The sequence below is a fragment of the Rhinopithecus bieti genome, unplaced genomic scaffold (assembly GCF_001698545.2).
Source record: "Rhinopithecus bieti isolate Rb0 unplaced genomic scaffold, ASM169854v2 scaffold_32012, whole genome shotgun sequence".
Taxonomy (NCBI): Eukaryota; Metazoa; Chordata; class Mammalia; order Primates; family Cercopithecidae; genus Rhinopithecus; species Rhinopithecus bieti.
This window is the reverse complement of record NW_016814432.1, coordinates 2,772,343-2,781,269: the sequence shown is the minus strand read 5'-3', so window position 1 is coordinate 2,781,269 and position 8,927 is coordinate 2,772,343. Positions and strand designations below refer to the sequence as shown.

General features: G+C 36.6%; 1 pseudogene; it reads left to right on the top strand.

The window, feature by feature from the left end:
• Positions 1 to 5,095: 5,095 nt before the first annotated feature.
• Positions 5,096 to 5,670, top strand: LOC108514271 (non-histone chromosomal protein HMG-17 pseudogene; annotated as a pseudogene).
• Positions 5,671 to 8,927: the final 3,257 nt, after the last annotated feature.

Below are 8,927 nucleotides of genomic sequence, written 5' to 3'. Positions count from 1 at the left end.
ATTGTTTTATCTTATAAACAAAGAAAAGAATAGGATCCGATGATCTAATTTGAAATCGGTAGAGAAAAAATGGAATGATAAAAACTATTACAAAAGGAGCAGAGAATAAAGAAACATTGAATAGCTATAACAAATATAAAGTCTAAAATATGCTAGATTTAAGCCCAAATATAAAATAATTATATTATATGCAAATGGATTAAATACTTCAGCTAAAGTACAAAGATTATCAGATTAGATAACAAGAACATCAAAACCACAAGAATACCATTATATGGTATCTACAAAAAATACTTCCAAAATATAAGGTAGAGAAAGGTTTAAAATGAAAATAAGAAAAAAGATGTATTATTCACATTATAATTGAAAGAAACTGGTATAGCTATGTTAATAAACTAATGTTGGGGCCCGGCATGGTGGCTCTCGCCTGTAATCCCAGCACTTTGGGAGGCCAAGGCAGGTGGATCACTTGAGTTCAGGAGTTGGAGACCAGCCTGGCTAACATGATGAAACCCATCTCTACTAAAAATACAAAAATTAGCCAGGTGTGGTGGTGCACGCTTGTAGTTCCAGCCACTTGTCTCAGAAAAAAAATTGATTAACAGCAGTTGTACATAACAACGTAAATAAATCTCACATATATAATGTTAGCTGAAAGAAACAGGACACACACACACACAACACATTCAGTGTGATTCTATTTACATAATTTTTAAAACAGGCAAATTAAATTATATCACTTACAAATGCATAAACAAATGGAAAATTTTAAGCAAGAAACTGAATTTTGCAAAAGTCATAATGGTTATTTCTGATTAGGGAAGGAAAGGATTATGATTAGAAATGACACACTGGGGGCCTCTGTAGTGGTCACAGTATTGGCTTCATTAAATTTTGCATATATATGTGTATATATGTGTGTATGTGTATATATATGCACAATTTTGCATATATATACACATATATGTGTACATACACACAATTTTGCATATATATGTGTGTGTGTGTGTATATATATATATATATATATATGTATGTACACACACTCACAAATGCCACTAGTGTGGATTATAGCTGAAGAAATGGGTAACACGCTACTTATTAACCTAGGACAAAGGCCAATGCGTCCCACCAAGCTGACACCCCAAAACTCACTTATGTGAATAAGTGTATGAAACCTATGAGGTTTCCCTATGAAACCTACTCCATAAAATTGCTGAAGGCAACTTTTCCATCAGATGTGTAAAATTAATGTAGGAATACATCAAACATAAAAAGCAAGGAAACAGACCCCTCAAAGGAAAACAATAATTCTCCAGTAACAGTCCATAATTATAAGAAAATACGTGAAAGGCGGAGAAAATTGTAAAATAATAGTCATAAGGAAACTCAGTGAGATACAACAAAATGCAGACATACAAACTCAATAAAATCAGGAAAGCAATTCATGGTTTGAGTTGATTTAAATGAGAAATTCAACAAAGAGAAGGATATCATGAAAAAGATATCATAAGAAAGAACCAAACAGAATTCCTAGAGCTAAATAATTCAACGAATAAAACAAATAAAATTGAAAGCTTCAACAAAAGACTAGATCAAGTAGAAGTAACAATTTCTGAACTGAAAGATAGGTCTTTTCAAACAACTCAGGAAGTAGAAGAAGCAGAAGCAGAAGCACAAGAAGGAGGAGGAGGACGAGAAGGAGGAGGAGGATGAGAAGGAGGAAAAGAAGGAGAAGAGGAAGGAGGAGTAGGAGGAGAAGGAGAAGAAGAAGAAAGAAGAAGAAGAAGAAGGAGAAGAAGAAGAAAGAAGAAGAAGGAGAAGGAGGAGGAGGAGGGGAAGGAGAAAAAAAGGAGAAGAAAGTGCAGAAGGAAGAAGAAGGAGGAGGAGGAGGATAAAAGGAAGAAAGAAGAAGAAATAATGAAGCAAAGCAAGGATATAAGATTTACAGGGCACTATTAAGCCAAGAAATATTCATATTATGGGTGTTCCAGAGGCAGAAGACATGGGCAAAGCTGAGAAAAACACATTTAATAAAAGAATAGCAGAAAACTTCACAAGTCTTGAGAGAAAGGTAGACATCCGGTCTAGGAAGCTCAAAGAATTCCAAATAGATTCAACCCAAACAGGTCCTCTCTAAGGTACATAATAGTCCAATTGTCAAAAGTCAAAGACAAAGAATTCTAAAATCAGCAAGTGAAAAGTGTCAAGTCATATTTAGGAGAATCCCCATTAGACTGAGAGCAGATTTCTCTACACAAGCATTACAGTCCAGGAGAGAATGGGAAGATATTGAAAGTACTGGAAAAAAAACCCTATCAACCAGGAATATTATACTCAGCAAAGCTGTCTCCTTCAGAAATGAAGGAGAAATGAACTCTTTCCCAGACAAGCAAAACATAAGGGAATTCATTATCACTAACCTGATTTTACAAGAAATGTTCAAGGGAGGATTGCATCTGAAAGTGAAAAGATAATAATGTGAACCCAAAATATCTGAGACAGGTCACAGTCAATTTAGAAAGTTTATTTTGCCAAGGTTAAGGATGCACCCATGACACAGCCTCAGGTGGTCCTGAGGACATGTGCCCAAGGTGGTTGGGGAATAGCTTGCTTTTATGCATTTCAGGCAGACATGAGACATCAATCAATATGTGTAAGGTGAACATTGGTTTGGTCTGCTAAGGCAGGACAATTTGAAGTGGGGGCTTCCAGGTCAGAAGTAGATAAGAGACAAAAGGTGGCATTCTTTTAAGTCCTTGATCAGCTTTCCACTGACTACACAGTTTAGTCTGGCTTGGTGAATCTGCATCATTACATAAAGAATAGGGCAGAGGAAACAATCAGATATTCATTTGTTTCAGGTCAACCTCAGAGGGATGACTTTGAATTCTGTCCTTTGCCCACAAGGAATTTCCTTGAGACATTCTGTCCTTTGCCCACAAGGAATTTCCTTGTTTCAAGGAAATTTCAAGTCTCAAAACACTAAAACATCAAAATTATGTCAAATATCTTATGTTACCACAGTGGAATAAACTAGATATCAGTTATAAGAGGAACATTTAAAACTATGCAAATACATGGGAATTAGAAAACATGCTTCTGAATGACCAATGAGTGAAGGAATAAATTAGGAAGGGAATTTAAAAATTCCTTGAAACAAATGAAAATAGAAACACAACATACCAAAACCTATGGGGCACAGGAAAAGAAATGTTAAATGGCAAATTTATAGCAATCAATGCCCACATGAAGACATGGAAATATTTCAAATAAACAACCTAATAATGCACAAAGATACAAATCTACAAAAGGAAGAAAAAAACAAATCCAAAACTAGTAGAAAAAGGGAAATAACAAAGATCTGAGCAGAAATAAACAAAATTGAGGCTAAAACTACAAAAGATCAATGAAACAAAATTTGGATTTTGAAAAGATAAACAAAATAGACAATTAGCAAGACTAACTAAAAAAGAGAAAAAAACAAGTAAATAAAATCAGAAATGAAAAAGAGGATGTCACAATGGATATCACAGAAATACAAAGGATAATTAAAAACTACTTATGAACAACTATATTTCAATAAATTTGAAAACCTCAAGGAAATGGACAAATTCCTGGACACATACAACCTCTCAAGATTGAACCAAGATGAAATAGAAAACCTGAACAGAGTGATAAGAAGTAATGAGATTGGGCCAGGTGCGGTGGCTCACGCCTGTAATCCCATCACTTTGGGAGGCTGAGGTGGGCAGATCACAAGGTCAGGAGTTCAAGACTCGCCTGGCCAACATGGTGAAACCCTGTCTGTACTGAAAAAATACAAAAATTAGCCAGGCATGGTGGTGTGCACCTGTATTCTCAGCTACTTGGAAGGCTGAGGCAGGAGACTTGCTTGAACCCAGGAGGCAGAGGTTGCAGTGAGCCAACAGTGCACCACTGCACTCCAGCCTGGGTGACAGAGCAAGGCTCTGTCACCACAAAAAAAAAAAAAAAAAAAAAAAAAAAAAAAAAAAAAAAAAAAAAAAAAAAAAAAAAAAGGAAGAAAGAAAAGAAAAGAAGTAATGAGATTGAATTAATAATAAAAAGTTCCCCAAAAAAGAAAAGTTCAGGACTGGATAGCTTTCCCATTGAATTCTATTGCTCCTTTAAACAAGAATTAAGACCAATTTTTCTCAAATTATTCCAGCAATATTGAAGCAGAGGAAATTCTTCCTAATTTATTCTAGGAGGTCAGCATAACCCTGATACCAAAACTAGGCAAGAACAGAACAGCAACAAAACAATCTACAGGCCAATATCCCTGATGAACAGAAGTGAAAAAGTTCTCAGTGAAACACTAGTAAACTGAATCCAAAATTGCATCAAAAGATGATACACCATGCTCAAGTGAAATTTATGCCAGGAATTCAAGGATGGTTCAACATAACAAATCAGTAAACATCATTATTACATCAATAGAATAAAGGACTAAAAGCATGTCATCATCTCAATAGATGAAGCAAAAGCATTTGATTAAATTCAACATCACTTCATTGTCAAAATTCTCAATAAATTAGGTATGGAAGGAAAGTATTTCAACATAATAAAGGCTATGTATGACAAAACCACAACTAACATTTTATTGAATGGGAAAAAGCCAAAAGCTTTTCTCTTAAGAACTAGAACAAGACAAGGATGTCCACTCTCATTGCTTTTGTTCAACATAGTACTGGAGGTCTTGTCGAGTGCAATTGCCAAGAGAAGAAAATAAATGGCATCCAAATTGGAAAGCAGGAAGTCAAATTGTTCTTCTTTGCAGATGACATAATCTTATATACAGAAAAACTTAAAGACTCTACAAAGAATTCTTAAAACTGATAAATGAATTCAGTAGAGTCGCAGGATACACAATTAATATACAAAAATCAGTAGCTTTTCTAGGCACATACAATGAACTAGCTGAAACAGAAATCAACAAGGCAATCCCATTTACAATAGTTACAAAACAAATAAACTACCCAGTAACAAATGTAACCAAGAAGGTGAAAGCCTGCTGTTAAGGAAAACTACAAAACTGTGATGAAAGAAATTGAAGAGGATACAAACAGAAAGACGTCCCATGCTTATAGATTGAAAGAATTAATATTGTCAAATGAGAATACTACCCAAAGCAATCTGCAGGTTCAATGTAATCCCTATGAAAATACCAATCCCATTTTTTACAGAAATAGAAAAAAATCATAAAACGTATATTGTACTACAAGGGACTTTGAATATCTAAAGCAATCCAAAACAGAAAGAACAAAGTTGGAGGTATCAAAGAAGAAGGGTGAGAATGATGCCTGGGCTAACCAAAGCCCACAGGCCACTGCATCCCTTGCCCAGTGCCTACATCCCACTGCCATTGCTGCCATCATGCCCAAGATAAAGGTTGAAGGGGATGCTAAAGGAGATAAAGCCAAAGTGAAAGACAAACCACTGACAAGATCCGCGAGGTTGTCTGCTAAACCTGCCCTTCCAAAGCCAGAGCCCAAGCCAAAAAAGGTTCTTGAAAAGAAGAGAGAGAAGGTACCCAATGGAAAAAAAGGGAAAAGCTGTTGCTGGCAAGAAGGGGAATAACCTGCAGAAAAAGGAGATGCCAAAACAGACCAGGCACAGAAATCTGAAGGTGTTGGAGATGCCAAGTGAAGTGTGCACATTTTTGATAACTATGTACCTCTAGAGGTGACTGTACAGTTTGAAATACTCTTTTTTATCAAGTTTTATAAAAATGCAGCATTTTGTTTCACTCTTTTTTAAAGCTATGTTGTTAGCACACGGAACAATTCATTGTTGTTTTTGGGAAAAGAATGTCTGTGAAGCTGGATTGATGTGGAGAAAACACCTTTCCCTTCTAGTTTTGAGAGACTTCCTCTTGGCTCCCAGGAGGAGGGATTTCCTGACTTTGACACACACGGCCACCTTGTCACAAAAGCCATAAAAACAAATTCATTTTTATGTCCTCTTCTCCCTTTCAACCTTTCAGCATAGACTTAACTCCCTTAAACCCAGACACCTGTTGGGATGTGACCCCCAACAATTGGTTACCAGTGTGTCAGGCAATCTGGACTTTCCAGTGATATCACTGAGATGGTGCTCCTTAAAAGAGCAGTGGTTCCATTTCTAGGTTGTGGATCTTTGGATAAATTCTGCCATTTTCATTTCACTTCCTGAAAGTCAGGGTCGGCTCATGAAAAGGTATTGAACACCATGCTAAATGTGAAATGTTAACCCTCACTCAGCTTTCTCTGTTCAGAGCATCAGGTGAAGACTTAATTGAGTTTTATAGTGGCTTTCTGATTTTTGGTAGTCAACTGAAGAAGGGAGTTTGAAAGTTGTTGTGTACTGTTAATGACTGTCTGCCCATGTCCTGCTTGAAATACCATGATTGTTTATGGAAAGTACCATTAGTAAAACTGAATAAAGTTTGAAATAAAAAATAAAGTTGGAGGTGTCACACTACCACACCTCAGAATATATTACAAAGTTGTGATAACCAAAATAGGCATTAAAAAACACATACATCAGTGGAACAGAATAGAGAATGCAGGAATAAATGCGCATATTTATAGTCAACTGATTTTTGACAAAAGTACCAAGAACACTCATTGGAGAAAGAACAGTTTCTTCAATAAATAGTGCTAGGAAAAGTGGATGAAACTAGACTCCTACCTTTCACCAAATACAAACATCAACTTAAAGTGGATCGAAGACCTAAATTTAAGACCTGAAACCATGAAATTACTAGAAGAGGAAGTTCTTCTGGGGGAAATGCTTCAGGATATCAGTCTGGGAAAAGATTTTATGAATAGGATATCCAAAGCACAAGCAACAAAAACAAAAATAAACAAACAGGATTATAGCAAACTAAAAAGTTTCTGCACAGCAAAAGGTACGATCAATAGAGTGAAAAGATAATTTATGATATTAGAGAAAACCTTTGCAAACTACTCATCCAATTTGGGATTAATGTCCTGAATACTCAAACACTTTAACAGCTAACAAAAAAAAAAAAAAAAAAGAAAGAAAGAAAAAGATGGACATATGGGCCAGGTGCAGCAGCTCACGCCTAGAATCCCAGCACTTTGGGAGTCTGAGGTGGGTGATTCGCTTGAGCCCAGGAGATGGAGACCAACCTGGCCAACATGGCGAAACCTCGTCTCTATTAAAAATACAAAAATTAGCTGGGTATGGTGGCACATGCTTGTAATTCTAGCTACTTAGGTGGCTGATGCAGGAGAATTGCTTGAACCCAGGAGGTGGAGGTTGCAGTGAGCCAAGATCAGCCCCTGGGCGACAGAGTAAAACTCCGTCTCAAAAAAAAAAAAAAAAAAAAATCGCAAATGATCTGAACAGACATTTCCCTAAGAAGACATAAAAATGGTTAAGAAATATGTGAAAATGTGCTCACATCTCTAATCATCAGGGAATTGCAAATCAAAACTACAAAGAGGTATCATCTCACCCCAGTTCAGATGGCTGTTATCAAAAAGACAAAAAATATAAAATGCTGGTGAGGATGCAAAGAAAAGGGAATTCTTATACGTTTTTGGTGGAAATGTAAACTAGTATAGCCACTGTGGAAAACAGCATGGAGATTCCTCAAAAAACTACAAACAGAACTACAATTTGATCCAGCAATTCCACTACTGGAATTTATCCAAAGTGAAGGAAATCATTATATTGAAGAGACATCTGCATCTCCACATTTGTTGCATCACTATTCACAATAGCCAAGATATGAGATCAACCTAGGTGTCCAAAACCAGATGAATGGATAAGGAAAATTATACACACACACACGTGCACACACACACACACACACACACACACACACACACAAAATGGAATACTATTCAGTCATGAAAAAGAATGAAATCTTGTCATTTGCAGCACCGTGGATGAAACTGGAGGGAGGACACTATGTTAAGTGAAGTAAGGCTAGAAGAGAAAGTTGAATACTGCACATTCTCACTTACATGTGAAAGCCCAAAAAAGTACATTCATAATGTTGTATTTAGGTTGATGCAAAAGTAATTGCGATTTTTTGCGATTGAATGCTATGGCAAAAACCACAATTACTTTTGCACCAACCTAATACATCATCACCACTATCTATTTCCAGAACTTTTTTCATCATCCCAAACAGAAACTTAAGGTCTGGACTGTCCCAAATCATAACCATGTGTCATACTGTTTGTTTATTCATTATTACAAAGTATTTATTGAACTCCTTCTAAGTACCCAGCTCCATGCTAGGTGCCGTGAATAATAACAGCAGTTACTCGGATTTGTATAGTACACGTTATGTGCAGGTACTGTTCTAAGTGCTTAATGTGTATTGACTCAACAAAGACAAGTAAGCTGGTCTTGATCCCAAGCATCATACATTTAGAGTGCTAAGGATTGTGATAAGAATTGGCACAGGCTAGCAGGCTTAGGGAAGGTTAATAAACCAAACTGAACACCCAAGTCCACCTAAAAAGGATCTAACATCAATCCATTTTAAGCCTATTGTCCTTGAAGATTGGCTGAACTAGTTTCACAAGTTACATAAACTGTCACCATATTGCATTATGACCCATTCAGGTCAGCAACCTTTAATACCGGCGCTTACTTCGGGGAGGGGTACAGAAATTTTTCAGTTCAAAAGGGATCACTCCTATTAATAGATTCTTGCTGTGTTCTTGTTCCAGAGCTGTATCTCAGGGGTGTTGCCGGTTAGACAACATTTTCCTTTTGTCCTCAGATTTGGGTGGGTATGCGAAGTTTCCGTGTAACAGCTACAAAGTGCCCAATACAATGGCTGCTGGGAGGGGAATTCGTTCGTAGGAGCTTTGCTCACAGGGATGACAAGAATCTCCTCACGACGCAGCAAAAATAAGGATTTGGAAAGCTTTTAGCCT